General features: G+C 38.5%; 1 pseudogene; it reads left to right on the top strand.

Moving 5' to 3' along the window:
- The first annotated feature begins 4,193 nt into the window (after positions 1-4,193).
- Positions 4,194-5,430, top strand: LOC134378849 (TAR DNA-binding protein 43-like; annotated as a pseudogene).
- The last annotated feature ends 11,765 nt before the right edge of the window (positions 5,431-17,195 follow it).

The raw sequence follows: 17,195 nt of genomic DNA, 5'->3' as shown, positions 1-17,195 counted from the left end.
CTTGCAGCTTTTAAGATTCTCTCTTTGTCTCTGAGTTTTGCCAATTTGACTATGACATGTCTTGGAGAAGGCCTTTTTGGGTTGAATACATTTGGAGATCGTTGAGCTTCCTGGATCTGAAGATCTGTGATTTTTCCTATACCTGGGAAGTTTTCTGCCACTATTTTGTTGAATATGTTTTCAATGGAATCTCCATTTTCCTCCCCTTCTGGAATACCCATGACTCGGATATTTGAGCGCTTGAGGTTGTCTGATATCTCTCTCAGATTTTCTTCCATGTCCTTGATTCTTTTTTCTTTCTTTTTGTCTGCTTGTGTTATTTCAAATAGCCCATCTTCACGTTCAGAGGTTCTCTCTTCAACTTCGACAAGCCTGCTGGTTAAACTCTCCGTTGTGTTTTTTATTTCGCTGAATAACTTCTTCAGTTCAGCAAGTTCTGCTACATCTTTTTTCAGGACATTGATTTCCTTGTACATTTCCTCTTTCAGATCCTGTATACTTTTCCTCATTTCATCATGATGTCTAGCTGAGTTTTCTTGTATCTCATTCAGTTTCCTTAGAATTATCACTCGAAATTCCTTGTCAGTTATTTCAAGGGCTTCTTGTTCTATAGGATCTAGAGTATGAGATTTATTAACTTTTGGTGGTGTACTTTCTTGATTTTTTATATTTCTGGTGTCTTTTTTTTGGTGTTTATTCATTGTGGCAGGGGGTTTCACAGTCCACCGGCTTGAGACTAATGACTAACTAGGATGTTGCTGTGGTTGCCCATTTGGTATGGCTCCCGCCGTGACTGCTCATTTGGCCTCTAGTGTCTTGTGTGTGTGGTTGCCTCGGGTCTTGGGCTTCTCCGGGGATCCACCTTTCTGGTCAGCTTGGACTCTGCTGTGCTGGTGGATCACGTACCACAGGGTGTGTGATCTCTGTTGAGCTTTCACTTCCTGTACAGGACTTCTCCCCGTTCCGTGTGCTCTGGCCCAGGCTGTTAGATCGTGCAGTGGCGACCCCACCGGGTGTGTGGTTTCTGTCGAGTCTCCGCCTCCCTGGCCGCACGTCTCCCCCCTCTGTGCACACTGTGCTGGGCTGGGGTGTGTCTTCTGCACCCCTCGTCTATCAGCTGGGCCTTCAAAACCCTGCTCGGCACCGCCTTACCCAGGAAGTCTACCAGGTTTCTGTTAGGCACAGATGACCGGTCTCTCTGGGTGCCTTTGTAGCACTGTGTAGATCTTTCTCGGGTCTTGTTCACCTTTGTATCCCCCCGGTATAAACCGAGTCTAGTGCCCGCCTGCAGCCTGCTCTCTGGCAGGTTCAAGCGGACCTGGGAACTCTCCTACCACACTATTCCCAACCAGAAATTCGTTAGGCTTTTTTCCAAACTGGTGGTCGCAGAGATGGTATCTGCCTCCCAGTAACAGGAAGTTTACCGGGGCCGGAGTCCAGGGTGTGGTGGAGTGACAGTCGGCCCGCCCGTACTTTCTAGCCCTCCCAACACTGGTCGGGACGCCCCACACCCCCAGCCCCGCCAGAGAACCGCGGAGGGAGTGGGAGAGGAGGCCGGCCCGCAGGCTCCGGAAAGCCCCGTGCCAGGCCAAGCAAATGGGCTCAGTGATGCCGAGCAGGGCGGAGCTGCCCGCACCTGGGAAAATGGAGGCAGCACCGGGCGGTGAGTGGCCTGGTGGTGCAGGCGGGAGCCACGTGGGAATCCACCCCCCGAACAGAGCTGTGCCAGGGATCACTCACAGTGCTGTGTCAGGTCGGGCGCTCGCTCTGTCTCTGGTTTGTCGCCTTCCGTGTTCTCGGCGCTGCCGCCTCGGGCTGTTCAGTCGTGGCGCGGCTCGGGCACTCCCAGGAATCTTCTTTAATGCCAGCCTGAAACCTCGAATCCTGAATAGGGCAGCTGGCCGCCTTCAGCACGGCCCCGGCCTCCGGGATCCTGGCTGCATCCACAGCAGCCCTGGCGCCGTGTTCCCTGTTTCAAGACTCGCTTTTGCAGCTAAGAATCAGTTCTTTTCCTGCTCCACACTTCAAAGCTGTTGCCTGTAAATGAGGCAGCCTCTCCTGCCGGGGGCAAAGTGGCGTTGAGCCCCCACGACCAGCCAGCAGCAGCAGTCCTCCCTTAAGAGATGGCGAGATGAAGGTCCACAAGTTTCCCGGCTGCCTGCGGCCCAGTGGCCACCTTTTCCACCTCAGCTACTCCGCGCCAGCCACCGCAGCCGCCGCCATCTTGAGACCATCTCCGATTTGCATATGTTGAACCATATTTGCATCCCTGGGATGAATCTCACTTGATTATGGTGTATCTTTTTGATGTGTCATTGTACTCTATTTGCTAATATCTTGTTGACGATTTTTGTGTCTATGTTCATCATAAATATTGGTCTGTGGCTTTCTTTTTTTGTTGTGTCTTTGTCTGGTTTCGGTATCAGGGTAATGCTGGCCTCATAGAATGAATTTAGGAGAGTGGCCTCTGTTTCAGTATTCTGGAATAGTTTGAGAACAATTCAGGTTAATTCTTCTTTAAAAGTTTGATAGAATTCAACAGTGAAGGCTTCTGGCCCTGGGCTTTTCTTTGTTGGGAAACTGCTGATACAATCTTGATGCTTGTTATTGGTCTGTTCAGTTTTTGTATTTCTTCTTGGTTCAGACTTGGTAGTTTGTATGTGTCCAAAAATTTATCCATTTTCTCCAGGTTTTCAAATTTGTTGATGTATAGTTTATCATAATAGTCTCTAATGATTCTTTGTATTCCTCTGGTATTGGTTGTAATGTCTCCTTTTTCATTTCTGATTTTTGTTATTTGAGTCTTCTCTCTTTTTTTTTTAGTCAGTCTTGCCAATAGCTTGTCTATTTTGTTTATCCAGACAGGATACAATTTCAATGAGTGATTTTTGGCTAAAAATCATCACTATCATTTTTTCAAATAAGTGCTAAAAGTTAAACCATACATATATAAAATGAATTAACAATTTGAGAGATTTTTGCTGACATCAATCAATAGAACTTAGCCAGCAGAAATCTAAGGGAAATTCCACTACTCTTCTCGGTAAAGGGGAGGGGTTGTTGTCTTTTTTTAGGTAATTATTTTATTTTTCCATAATTTGTCTTCAGATGTATTTTTAGATATTATACTCTCTTTTAGATTTTTCCCCTGGACATTCTAAGAATTTTTCCTGCGTCAAATCACAAGAATATGTTCTGTACCAAGATATGCCTTATCAATTTAGCAATGTCTTACTAAGTGTTTACTGTACTCAAATGAGCAAATTTTGTTTCCAAATGTGCTGTTTTCAGTTATTCTTGGTCACCCTCTCATAGGGTGACATACTTAATTTATGGATAGAATTTTGTAATATAAGGATTTTTGCAGAACTTGTATTTAGTTTATAATCTTTGCATATGACTCAATTTTATTTTCTGGTAATACCCACTTTTCCTCCTCAACACCCTTCTAATATTATTTGTCATTTATATCAGTAGATTAGAAAATTAAATAATGGATTACATAACATTTTCTTTAGGATCTAATGTGTTCTAACTACTTTGTCAGCCAACTGGGGCCTAACGAAAAGCATGAATAAGACGGATTCTTCAGTTAAGGACCAAGGATTTCACAATGCAGCGGTAGAGACAGAGATATAAAAAAATACTGGCCAAAATGAGCCTCATGAAGAATATGCTAAGATGATGGTGGAAAGCACAATGAAGACACAGAAAGAGGGCTGCTTTTAATTGTAAATAATGTTTCAGTACCATTTCTCAGTGGGTAATCTGGCCTTGTAACAAGTTATAGTTTCCAAATTGTCCATTAAAAGGCAACAGGAGAGAAAATCCATGTTCCTGAGCCTTTGACTTGAATACATAAAGCTCATTTTCCCCCTGGGTCTCTAGCTGATGCTGTGGTTCCAGTTAAAACTTTTTGACATTAAGATGGTGCAAAAGTGCACAGCAAAGGAAACAGTCAACAGAGTGGAAAAACAACCTATGGAATGAGAGAAAATATTTATTTGCAATCTATACATCTTACAAGAGATCAATATCCAGAATTATAAGAAACTCAAACAACTTCACAGTTAAAAACCAAGTAATCCAAATTTTGTGGGAAGGAAGCAGTGGCTGGGCTGCTCTTGGACCCCTCACTGCTCGGTTTCCCTGTTGGGCATCCCAGCAGCAGCCTAGCGGAAAAATAAGAAAAGATGTCTGAATATATTTAGGTAACTGAAGATGAGAATGACAAGTCCATTGAAATACCATCAGAAGACAATGGGCCATGCTGCTGTCCACAGTTATGGCCCAGTTTCCTGGCGCATGTGGGCTATGCTACAGGAATTCAGTGTCCCAGTGTATGAGAGGTGTTCAGCTGGTAGAAGGAATTCTACATGCCCCCAGTGCTGGCTGGAGAAATCTGGTATATGTTGTCAACTATCCCAAAGACAGCAAAAGAAAAATGGATGAGACAGATACTTCATCAGCAGTGAAGGTGAAAAGATCAGTCCGGAAAACATCTGATTTAATAGTGTGGGGTCTCCCATGGAAAACAACTGAACAGGATCTAAAGTACATTTAGTACATTTGTAGATGTTCTTATGGTGCAGGTCAAGAAAGATATTAAAACAGGTGATTCAAAAGGGTTTGGCTTTGTTCGTTTTATAGAATATGAAACCCAGGTGAAAGTAATGTCACAGTGACACATGATAGATGGACGATGGTGTGACTGTAAGCTTCCTAACTCTAAGCGAAGCCCGAATGAACCTTTAGGAAGCAGAAAGGTATTTGTTGGGCGTTGTGCAGAGGACATGACTTCTGATGAGCTGCAGCAGTTCTTTTGTCAGTACAGAGAAGTGGTAGATGTTTTCATTCCCAAACCATTCAGCGCTTTTGCCTTTGTTACATTTGCAGATGATCAGTTTGCCCAGTCTCTTTGTGGAGAGGATTTGATCATTAAAGAAATCAGCGTACATATATCCAATGCCAAACCAAAGCACAATGGCAATAGACAGAAAGAAGTGGAAGATTTGGTGGTAATTCAGGTGGCTTTGGTAATCAGGGTGGGTTTGGTAACAGCAGAGGAGGTGGAGCTGGCTTGGGAAACAATGAGGGTAATAATATGGGTGGAGGGATGAACTTTGGTGCTTTCAGCATTAATCCAGCAATGATTGCTGTAGCCCAGGCAGCACTGCAGAGCAGTTGGGGTATGATGGGCATGTTAGCCAGTCAGCAGAACCAGTCAGGTCCTTCAGGTAATAACCAAAGCCAAGGAACATGCAGAGAGAGCCAAATCAGGCCTTTGGTTCTGGAAATAACTCTTAGAGTGGTTCTAATTCTGGTGCAGCAATTGGTTGGGGATCAGCATCAAATGCAGGGTCAGGCAACGGTTTTAATGGAGGCTTTGGTTCAAGCATGGATTCTAAATCTTCTGGCTGGGGCTTGTAGACAGTGGGTTATGGTTGGTTGGTATAGAATGGTGGGAATTCAAATTTTTTCTAAATTCATGGTAAGTATATTGTAAAATACATATGTACTAAGAATTTTCAAAAATTGGTTTGTTCAGTGTGGAGTATATTTAGCAGTAATTTTGACATTTTTATTTAGAAAAAGAGGAAGAACTAAAAGAATTTTATAAGTTTTTTTGCATAAAGGGTTGAAATATTGAGTAGTTGAAAGTGAACTGCTGTTTGCCTGATTGGTAAACCAACACACTACAATTGATATCAAAAGGTTTCTCCTGTAATGTTTTATCCCTGGACTTGTCAAGTGAATTCTTTGCATGTTCAAAATGGAAACTATTGATTAGAACTACATTCTTTTCTCCTTGTTTTAATTTGAGCCCCACCATATGGATTTTTCCCTTAGGAAAATCTCCTTTTGGGAGATCATGGTGTCACAGTGTTTGGTCCTTTGGTTCTTGTTTTTTTTTTTAACACTTGTCTTCCCTCATATACAAAAGTACAACATGAAGCCTTAATCTCTGCAGTTCATCTCATTTCAAATATTTATGGAAGAAGTACTTCATTGAAAATAGTGCTGTAAATATTCTGCCATAGGAATACTTCTGTCTACATATTTTCTCATTCAAGAATTTGTCATCAGACTGCACAGGCTGTGTCTTTGACAGTGGGTTTATCATTTTATCCGCTACTCTTTATTTCATGGAGTCATATCAATGCTATGAATGCAAAGCTGTGATATGGAACCATAAGGCTGTTTGAACTTTTGAAACCTTGTGTGGGATTGATGGTGGTGCCAGGCATGAAAGGATAGTATGAGTGAGAAAAGGAGAGCACGTACAGAGACTAGCTGGTGCATAATGGACATTTTTTAACTTGGCGAGATGTGTCTCTCAATCCTGTGGCTTTGGTGAGAGAGTGTGCAGAGAGCAACACTAGCAAATAACATACAAACATTTTTTGCATTCAGAGGATAGCCACATCTGTTGGAAGACTTAGTGAGTTTTGTTCATAGGTAACACACATTAGTTGAATGTGTTAGGTGAAATGATACTTGTATTTCTCCTACCCCTTTGTTAACTGCTGTGAATGCTGTATGGTGTGTGTTCTCTTCTGTTACTGATATGTAAGTGTGGTAATGTGAACTGAAGCTGATGGGTTGAAAACATAGACTGAGCTGGTGGTGTGTTTTGCAGGAGTACTTGGAAGCAGAGTTCAACAGTGAGCTCAGGTGACTCAAAGAATGGTCGAAGTTCTAATGCCTGTTAGCTACCCTTAAGAATTCTGTTTGCTGCAGTTCTGTGTCCTGTGCTTGGATGCTTTTTGTAAGAGTTGTCAGTGTTGGAAATTCTTAAATAAAACTGATTTAAATAAAAATAAATAAATAAAATAATCCAATTAAAACACAGTCAAAGTAGCAGAATAGTCATACAAATGGACAATAGGTACATGAAAAAAGGTTTAACGTGTTTAATCATCAGGGAAATGAAAATTAAAACCATATTGAGATATCATCTCACCCCAGTTATACTGGCCATAATTAAAATGACCAAAAGTAACAAACGCTGGCAAGGATGTGGAGAGAGGGGAATTCTTCCACACTGCTGATGGGACTGTAAAATAGTACAGCCATTATGGAAAACAGTGTGGAGGTTTCCGAAACAACTAAAGATACAGCTATCATATGATCCAACAATCCCACTTCCGGGCATAAGGAATGGAAATTATCATGCTGAAGGAATACATGCACTCCCATGCTCATCGCAACTCTATTTACAATAGCCAAGAATTGGAAGCAACCTAAATGTCAATCAATGGATGACCGGACAAAGAAAATGTGGTATATATACACAATGGAACACTACTCAGCCATAAAAAAGAATGAAATTCTGCCAGTCACAGCAACATGGATGAGCTTGGAGAAAATTATGTTAAGTGAAATAAACCAGACACATAAAGAGAAATACTGCATGTCTTTACTCATAAGTGAGTGCTAAGAAGAAAGAAAGAAAGAAAGAAAGAAAGAAAGAAAGAAAGAAAGAAAGAAAGAAAGAAAGAAAGAAAGAAAGAAAGAAAGAAAGAAAGAAAGAAAGAAAGAAAGAAAGAAAGAAAGAAAGAAAGAAAGAAAGAAAGAAAGAACCACTGTAATACATTGAACTTTCACAAGAAGAGAGCAAATCTATGGTTACTAGAGGTGGGAGTGGGGGGAGGGAGAATAGGGTTGGAGAGAGACTAGGTAAGGGACAAAAAGAATAGTTATGATTTTTAATAAAGAATATGCTAATAATACTGATTTGATCATCGCATGTTGTACATAGGTATTTGTAGTCAACAATGTATCCCCCAAATATGTATAATCAATTATGCTTCAATAAAAAAAGAAAAAACATGATGGTACAAAAGCAATACATATTCAGTAGAAACCATAGTGCAGTATCTATTCAAACATTCCGTTTTTTTACTTTCAGTACAGTATTTAATAAATTACATGACATATTCAACACTTTATTTTAAAATAGGCTTTGTGTTTTATAATTTTTGACCAACATTATTCTGAGAATGTTTAAGGTAGGCTAGGTTGGTAAAGATATGATTTGGGTAGATTAGGTGCATTAAATGCATGTTTAACTTATGACATTTTCAATTTATGATGGGTTCTTGAGACATGACCCCATCATAAGTCAAGGAGCATCTGTATTATAAATTATCTTTCATAAGAATTTTACCATGGTGAACTCCTTCTTACCATTCAGGTATCAATTCAAATGTCACCTGTTCTGATAGGCCTTCTTCAATCTGTTTTGAGTCACCCCTTTTTGACTTTCTTTACAGTGTGTCTCAATCTTGACATTTACTTGTTTCCTTGTTGATTGTCTTTCTGTCCACCACTACTTGTCCCTCCTACTATGATGAAAATGTCATGAGGAAGAAGACCTTGCCATATTCTCTGCTTAGCCCCCAGCACTAAGGACAGTTGTGGATGACTGGTTGTTGCTCCATAAGTATGTGTTCCATGGATAAATTCATAAATGAGAAGGAGTAAATGAATAAAAGCATGGGAGACCAAATTAGAGGGTCTTTATTTTAGGGCAGTCCTTCACCCATTGAAGGGAGTGAAGAGTAACCAAAACAAAAGAGGCTTGTACCTTGCAATTAGGCCAACTAAGGATGAGCTACTAGTTGCTCCTTTTAGGGTTGTGAGTGTGGTTAGGGACTGAATGTATAGGTAAGGGTTAAATGAATCTTAAAGAAACACAAGAGCAAAGAAAAGAAAAGAGAAGAGAGAAAAAAAATCACTCCATTGTTTTATCCAACCCTTATAGAAAAGTAAAAATCTTTTAGTAAAAGCTGTCCTGACATTTGAGTTAGTTGAAAATTAGCTTCCCCAAACAAGTGCACTCACTTTTGACATATTAGACAGAAGCAACTGGTTGTTTTAGACAGTTAACTGGCTCATTACCCTTGTTTTTATACTTCAACAGCACAATGATAGTTTTCTACCACACGCATAACCTTTTAACAGAATTAAGATCTAGAGAATAAGAGACATGACAACAGTTTTTGAGGGGGCCCCTCAATCCGAAAAGGATGAGATCCTAGGTCCTTGCAAGTCCATCCACTTTAACAACAGATTATTCTGAGAATAATGCACACTAGTGTTTTGCCAAAGAGATATTAATAGAAAACATCATGTCACAGTAGGGTTTATTTCAGGATTTCAAGGAAGTATAATATAAAGGTGTTTAGCTAAAATGTAAGCTTACTTACAATTCAAAAAAATTCTTTTAACTTTAATAAGCTAGGAACACAAGCTGAGTCTACCACAGCTACAAAAACCAAAAAACTATACTCAACTTCATATGTGATGATTAAAAAATAAGAAGTATTCTCACCACAGGCAGTAAGAATGAGACAAGTGTGCCCATTGTTACTACTACTATTTAATACTTCACCAGAGATTAACTATGCAAAGAGAAAAAAAAAAAACACACTTGCAACTGTCTAAAGGTACTATTATTCACTACTTATAAATTCAAAGTAAATCAACTGAAAAATTTACAAGTGATTGGAGAGTCTACTAAGGTAGCCAAAAATGGATGAACATACTAAGTAAGCAGAATTTCTCTGCTTAAATGTATGCCAGAATTTATACAGAAATACTAGAAAATAATCTCATTTACATTGCAAGAAAACCTATAAAACACATATGAATAATCCAAAGAAACGTTTCTTTATGAAGAAAACTATAAAATTATCTAAGTGATATGTACAAATCAATCAATCAGTCAAGAGGCTTAATATTAAATGTGAATTCTATGAATTCAATGTCATTTTTATCAAGCTCCAAAGAAGATTTTTTTTTATAAAATTTGAAAATACTTAAAATTCATCCGGAGAAAAAGTTGTAAAATAATGCCATTATTTTGAAAATAAAAAGTCTAACATCCCTTCATGATAAAAACACTCAACAAACTAGGTGTAGAAGGAATGTACCTCAACCGTATATGACAAACCTGATATATAATATCAAAATGTCCATTTAGAATGGACAAAAATTGGAGGTTTTTCCTCCAAGATTTGGAACAAGACAAGGATGCTCACTTTCCCCGCTCTCATTCAACATAGTACTAGAAGGTCTAACCAGCACAATAAGGCAAGAAAAAACAATAAAGGGCATTCAAATCAGGAAGGAGGAAGTCAATATGCTTCTTTGCAGATGGCATGATCCTTTACATAGAAAACCCTAAAGACTCCACCAAAAAATTGCTAGAACTAATAAATGAATTTAGTATTGTGGAAGGATACAAAATTAACACAAAAAATATATAGCTTTCCTATAAGCCAATAATGAAATAACTGAAGAAGAAATCAAGAAAGTAATCCCATTCACAATAGTTAACAAAAAATGAAATAGCTAGGAGTAAATTTAACCAAGGAGGTGAAATATCTCTACCATAAAAACTGTAAAATATTCATCAAAAAATTGAAGAGGACACAAATAAATGGAAAGCTATCTCGTGTTCACGGATAGGAAGAATTAACATCATCAAAATGTCCACATTACCCAAAACAGTTCACACATTCAACGCAACCCCTATAAAAATACCAATGATATTCTTCACAGAAACAGTAAACACTGTGTTAAAAATTGTATGGAACCACAAAAGACCTCATATAACTAAAGCAATTTTGAACAATAAGAACAAAGTTGGAGGCATCACACTTCCTGACTTCAAAATAGACTATAAATCTATGGTAATCAAAACAGCCTGGGACTGGCATAAAAATAGTTTAATTGACCAATGAAATAGAATAGAGAGCCCCTAAATAAACCCACACATTTACAGCCAACTGATTTTCCTACAGAGGTACCAAAAATATACAGTGGGGGAAAGGACAGCCTCTGACAAATGGTGCTGGGAAAACTGGATATCCACATGCAGAAGATTGGAACTAGTCTCCTATCTCTCATCATACATAAAAATCAACTCAAAATGGATCAAAGTCCCAATTTTAAGACCCAGAACTATAAACTACAAGACAAAAATACAGGGGGAACACTACAGAAAATGGGAGTACATAGCACTTTTTTGAGTGAGACTACAAAGGCACGGGCAACTAAAGCAAAAATGTGTAAATGGGACTACATCAAACTAAAAAGCTTCAGGACAACAAGGGATACTGTCAACAAAGTAAAGACACAACCTACAGAATGGGAGAAAGTGTTTGCAAACTACATATCAGAAAAGGGGTTAATATCCAAATACATATGAAGCTTAAATAATTCAAGAGCAAAATAATAATATTATTAATAATATTAATAAAAACCCAATTAAAATTACGCAAAGAATCTGAATGGACATTTCTCAAAACAAGACATATGAATGACCAGCAGGCACATGAAAAAATACTCAATATCACTAATCATCAGGAAAGTGCAAATTAAAATCACAATGAGATATCATTTCACTCTAATTACAATGGCTATTATCAACAAGACAAAAAGTAACAAATGCTCGTGAGGATACGAAGAAAAAGGAACTCTCCTACATTGTCGGTGGTGTAAATTGGTACAGCCACTGTGGAAAACAGTATGGAGGCTCTTCAGAGAACTAAAAATAGATCTACCTTATGACCCAGTTATCCCACTACTTTGTATATACCCAAAGGAAATGAAATCAATATATCAAAAAGACACCTGCCCTCCCATGTTCATCACAGCACTATTCACAGTAGCCAAGCGTTGGGCCAACCTAAATGCCCACCAAGTGATGAATGAATACAAAACAGTATATATACACAATAGAATACTACTCAGCTATAAAAAAATAAAAATGATATCCTATCATTTGCAGCAACATAAGAACCAACATGTTAAGTGAAGTAAATCAGACACAAAAAGACAAATGCATTGGATATCACTCAAATGTGGAATCTGGAAAAAAAAAATACAAGTAGAGCGTAAAATAATAGTTACCAGAGGCTGGGTGGGGAGGGAGGAGGAAAGTACTGGACTAATGGGTATAAAACTATGCTATCTACCCTAAGTGAATCATTGTGCCGTATATGTATGTATTGAAACAGCACACTGTACCCCACAAATAGGTACAAGTAAATGTTAAAATATTCTGAATAATAATAAAAAAAGAGAAGAGCAAAGGATGGTGACCTATAAAGCCATATATTTAAACACACTTAAAAGCCATAGTAATTTTTAAAATATTGTACTGGCACATTAAAAGACAATATTACTTTAAATAGCATTCAGAGATATTTATATGTATAAGAATTTAGTTCATAACATAAGCAGCATTTCAAAGTTTGCTTGTAAGGTAGGTCAGGGAAAATAAGCTATTTAAAATTTGGAAAACAGGTAGTTCATCTGGAGGAAAAAAAAGTTTACCTCACTCCCTCACAAAACATAATTCCAGATGAATTTAGGAATCAAATGTAAAACCCACAAAAAACCAAAACAAAATTAAAGTAAATTTAGTAGATTTAAAATAATACTAAAATGAGAAATAACTTTTCTGGGTAAGACACATAACACAGAAGCCACAAAGGAGTAGAGAGACATGTCAAATGGCATGACATACAAGTTAAAAGCTTTAGTAAAATAAGTTACCTCATATGAGGTTAAAGGACAAGTAGCAGACTAGAAGAAAATCTGAGCAATCTGTTTAACTGAGAAGGATTTCTATGCAGGTATATATGGACTACAAAAAGTAAAAGTAACCCAGTTGAAGAATGTGCAAAGACTGTCATTAGCCATTCGTAAAAAGAACATGAATTACCAATAAACATATAAAAAATGCTGAATCACATTAATACCAGAGAATGAAAAGTGAGATCATTTTCATCAATAAGACTGATAAAAATCTTAAGTTTGAAAATGTCAAGTTTTGCTGAGAATACAAAACCACAGACACAGTCGTGCCATTGGTAAGAGTAAAAATAATGAAGTTATTTTGAAATGTAATTTGTAGTATATTTGAAAAATGTGTTACACAGAATTAATCTGCAATAAATATTAAGACTTATTTGCAAAATCCTCCACATATTTTAAATGATATTCATTCCACTGCTGTGTGTGTTAGGAAAAAAATGGAAATAATCAATCCTCTACCAATGTCCAAGTGGTGAAATAAATTTTAGCACATCCATACTGTGGAATATTTTGTATTTGTTAAAGGCAATGAGAGCAACCTAAATGTACCAACATAGAAACATATGTACAAAGAAGGCATAGAATGTGTGATGGTTAATTCTATGTGTCAACTTGATTAGATTAAGGAATATCTAGAAACTTGGTAAAGAAATCTTTTTGGATGTGTCTATGAGTGTGTTTCCAGAAAAGATTAGCATCTGGGCCTGAGCTAACTAGATGAGAGAGATCTGCCTTCAATATCAGCGGGCACCATCCAGTCTGCTGGGGGGTCAGAGAGAACAAAATGGAACAAAAATCACTCAATCAGCTGGAGTTGGGATATACTCTTATCTCCAGTCCGTGGACATCAGAACTCGAGACTTTTCAGCTTTTGGGTTGCAGGAATTACACCAACTACCTCTAGGCTCTCAGGCCTGTGGCCTGGGACTGAGAATCACATCATCAGCTCCCCTGGTTCTGAGGCTTCACAACTGGCATCTAGTTTGCAGATGGCTTATCATGAAACTTGTCAGCCTTTGCATGAGCCAAATTTTCCTAACAAATCCCCTCTCATATATTTTTCTACATATCTTGTTGGTTCTGTCTCCCTGGAGAACTGTGACTAATACAGATTTTGGTATCAGGAGTGGGGTATACCGTATGATCAGTTGAGAAGAGGAAGAGAAAACTAGGGCCTGGTTTACTGATGGTTCTGTGCAATATGCAGGCACTAACCAAAAATGTACAGCTGAGGCACTACAGCATGTTTCTGGGACATCCCTGAAGGACAATGGTGATAGGAAACCTTCTCAATAGGCAGAATGCTGAGCAATTCACCTGATTGTGCACTTTGCTTGAAAGGAGAAATGGCCAGATGTGTGATTATATGCCACTTCATGGGCTGTAGCCAATGGTTTGGCCAAGTGGTCAGGGACATGGAAGGAACATGATTGGAAAATTGGTGAGAAGAAAATTTAGGGAAAAGGAATTTGGATAAACCTCTCTGGGCGGGCCAAGGATGTGAAGATATTTGTTTCCCATGTGAATGCCCACCAAAGGGTGACCTCAGCAGAGGAGGACTTTAATAATCAGGTGGATAGGGTGACTTATTCTGTGGATACTAGTCAGCCTCTTTCCCCAGCCACCCCTGTCATCGCCCAGTAAGCTCATGAGCAAAGTGGCCAAGGTGGAAGGGATAGAAGTTATACATGGGCTCAGCAACATGGATTTCCACTCACCACGGCTGACCTGGCAATGGCAGTGCTGAATGCTCAGTCTGCCAGAGTAGAGAGCAATGCTGAGCCCCAAATATGGCACCATTCCCCAGGAAGATCAGCTAGCTACCTGGTGGCAGGTTGATCACATTTGACCATTTCTATCATGGAAGGAGCAGTGTTTTGTGTTTACTGAAATAGACACTTACTCTGGATATGGATTTGCTTTCCTGGCATAAAATGCTTCTGCCAAAACTACCATCCGTGGACTAATGGAATGCCTTATTCACCATCGTGGTATTCCTTACAGTATTGCTTCTGACCAAGGAACTCACTTCACAGCCAAAGAAGTGTGGAAATTGGCTCATGCTTAAGGAATTCACTGGTCTTACCATGTTCCCCATCATCCTAGGGCAGTTGGTCTCTTATGATAATGGAATGGCCTTTTGAAGTCATAGTCACAGTACCCAATATGTGACAATACCCTGCCAGGCTAAGGCAAGGTTCTCCAGAAGGCTTATATGCTCTAAATCAGTGTACAATGTATGGTACAGTTTCTCTCATAATCAGGATTCATGGGTCCAGGAATCAAGGGGTGGAAATGGAAGTGTCACCAGGCACCATTAACCCTAGTGACCCCCTGTGCTTCCTGTCCCCTTGAATTTATGCTCTGCTGATCTAGAGGTTTTAGTTCCAGAGGGAGAAATTCTCCCACCAGGAGACATAAAAATGATCCCACTGATCTGGAATTTAAGGCCACCACCTGCCCCCTTCTAACTCCTCAGAGTCAACCGGCTTAGAAAGGAGTTACAGTGTTGAATGGGGTGACTAACCCAGACTACCAAAGGGAAGTTAGTGTACACAAAGAATGGGTGTTTTGTAATGATGAATAAGATAATTATCCTGATTTGATCATCACATATTGTACACAAATACTGATAGTCAACTCTACCTACAAATATGTATAATCAATTACGTTTCAATTACAAAAAAATACATAAAAAAAGGGAAGTTGGACTACTACTACATAGTGGAAGTAAAGAAGATTATGTCTAGAATACAGGAGATCCCTTAAGGTGTTTCTCAGTATTACCATGCCCTGTGATTCAGGTTAATGGGAAATTATGACAACCTAATCCAGGCAAGATTACAAATGGCCCAGACTCCTCAGGGATGAAGGTTTGGGTCACCCTGCCAGGTAAAGAATTATAACCAGATGGAGTGCTCGCTGAAGGCAAAGAGTATACAGAAGAGTAGTACAAGAAGGTTTTTATAAATATCAGCTTTGACCACATGACCAGTTACAGAGAGGAAGATTGTAATTGTTCTCCCTATTGTGTTAAGAATACAGCATGCATAAATTGATTTTAAAGTATATGTAAAATCTATTTACAAAAATAAATCTATATATACATCTAGAGAGGCCTAGGAGGAAGCATGCTGGATCTCTAACAGCGGCTACATGTGTAAATGACAGTAGTTGGTAAAAAGAGATTCTCATTTTGTTTTGTCTATTATTATACCATTTAATTTTTTTTAAGGAGAATATTTTCATGTAATTAAAATTTTTTAAAAATAAATGAGTTATGCACTGGGAAAATTTCGTTTGCTGTTGGTCAAAGCAATTACATTTGGATTCTAAGGCTACTTCTTTCTATCAAAATCAAACCTAAAATACTTTCTTTGAAATAGCTACCTGTCCATAGTGTATTTTTTGGAGCTCTAATAGTCTTAGCAGAAAAAAAAATGCAATTGTAAATTTAGGCCTCTCAGTGACAAGTTTCTGGAGACTATTTTTCTTTCAGGAGATTAGTCTTAATTTTATTGATTCTTTGACTGACTTACTAGTCTATTAACCAGAAAGCACTAGAAAATGTAGGTACAATTGATATCAACAGCAAGATAGAGCTGACATATTTATTGGCCTAGGTCACATAAAACCTATGAATTGGTTTTATATCCTAAAGTGCAGTTCACTTATTTAAGGGAAATATGTGTCTGTCAAAAAATTTCTACTTAAACTGATTATATTCTTGTTTCTGAGACAATAAGTATGATACACTGTTCACCCCCCACCCCACCCCCCCCACACTCTCTTACAGGCACGCACACATACATAACACATATAAAGAACTTGAAAATACACATCTGAAACATCTGGAAAATAAGATCTATTAATTGCTTATTAAGGTCCTAGGATATTTGATCTGGAAAGAGGACACAAAGATTGTGTAGTCCTTCTCCTCATGGTCTGAATAAAGAAATGAGACCTGGGTTTGCTCAAGGCCATGTTAATTATTAGTGTACAGGCTAAATTAAACCACAGTTCTCCCAATCTACCCCAGCACCATTATAATTATACTCATTTTCCATTATAACGATAATGGATTATAACATAAGTTTTCTAAATGTGAAAATTCTACTTTAATTCAGATGAAAATAAAGTTGTCTTGGATACGAACCTAAGATCCATTTTAAAGAAACCTTGTCCCTGAAATACTTTTTCTAATATAGTAGTGTATTAGACTTTTCTGCTACGAACTAATTTTAGCAGAGGGTATGAAAGTTTTATTTGTAGACTATTCTTTTCCTGTAGTACTATGTGCATTACTGTATTAATCCATTTTTGTATTGCTATAATAGAATAACTGAAACTGGATAATTTATAAAGGAAAGAGGTTTATTTGGCTCTTGATTCTGGGACAGATGCATCAGGCATGGGCCTCAGGCTGCTTCTACTCATGTTGGAAAATGGTAGGCAGCAGCAGGTGGGTGCAAGGTCACATGGCAAGAGGAAGCAAGAGGGGGGGGGGGAAGTGCCAGGGTCCTTTAAACAACCAGCTCTGGTGGGAAGAAATAGAGCAAGAACTCACTTACTTCTCTGCCCTC

The sequence above is a fragment of the Cynocephalus volans genome, chromosome 5 (assembly GCF_027409185.1).
Source record: "Cynocephalus volans isolate mCynVol1 chromosome 5, mCynVol1.pri, whole genome shotgun sequence".
Classification (NCBI taxonomy): Eukaryota; Metazoa; Chordata; class Mammalia; order Dermoptera; family Cynocephalidae; genus Cynocephalus; species Cynocephalus volans.
This window is presented reverse-complemented; position numbering and strand designations above follow the sequence as displayed.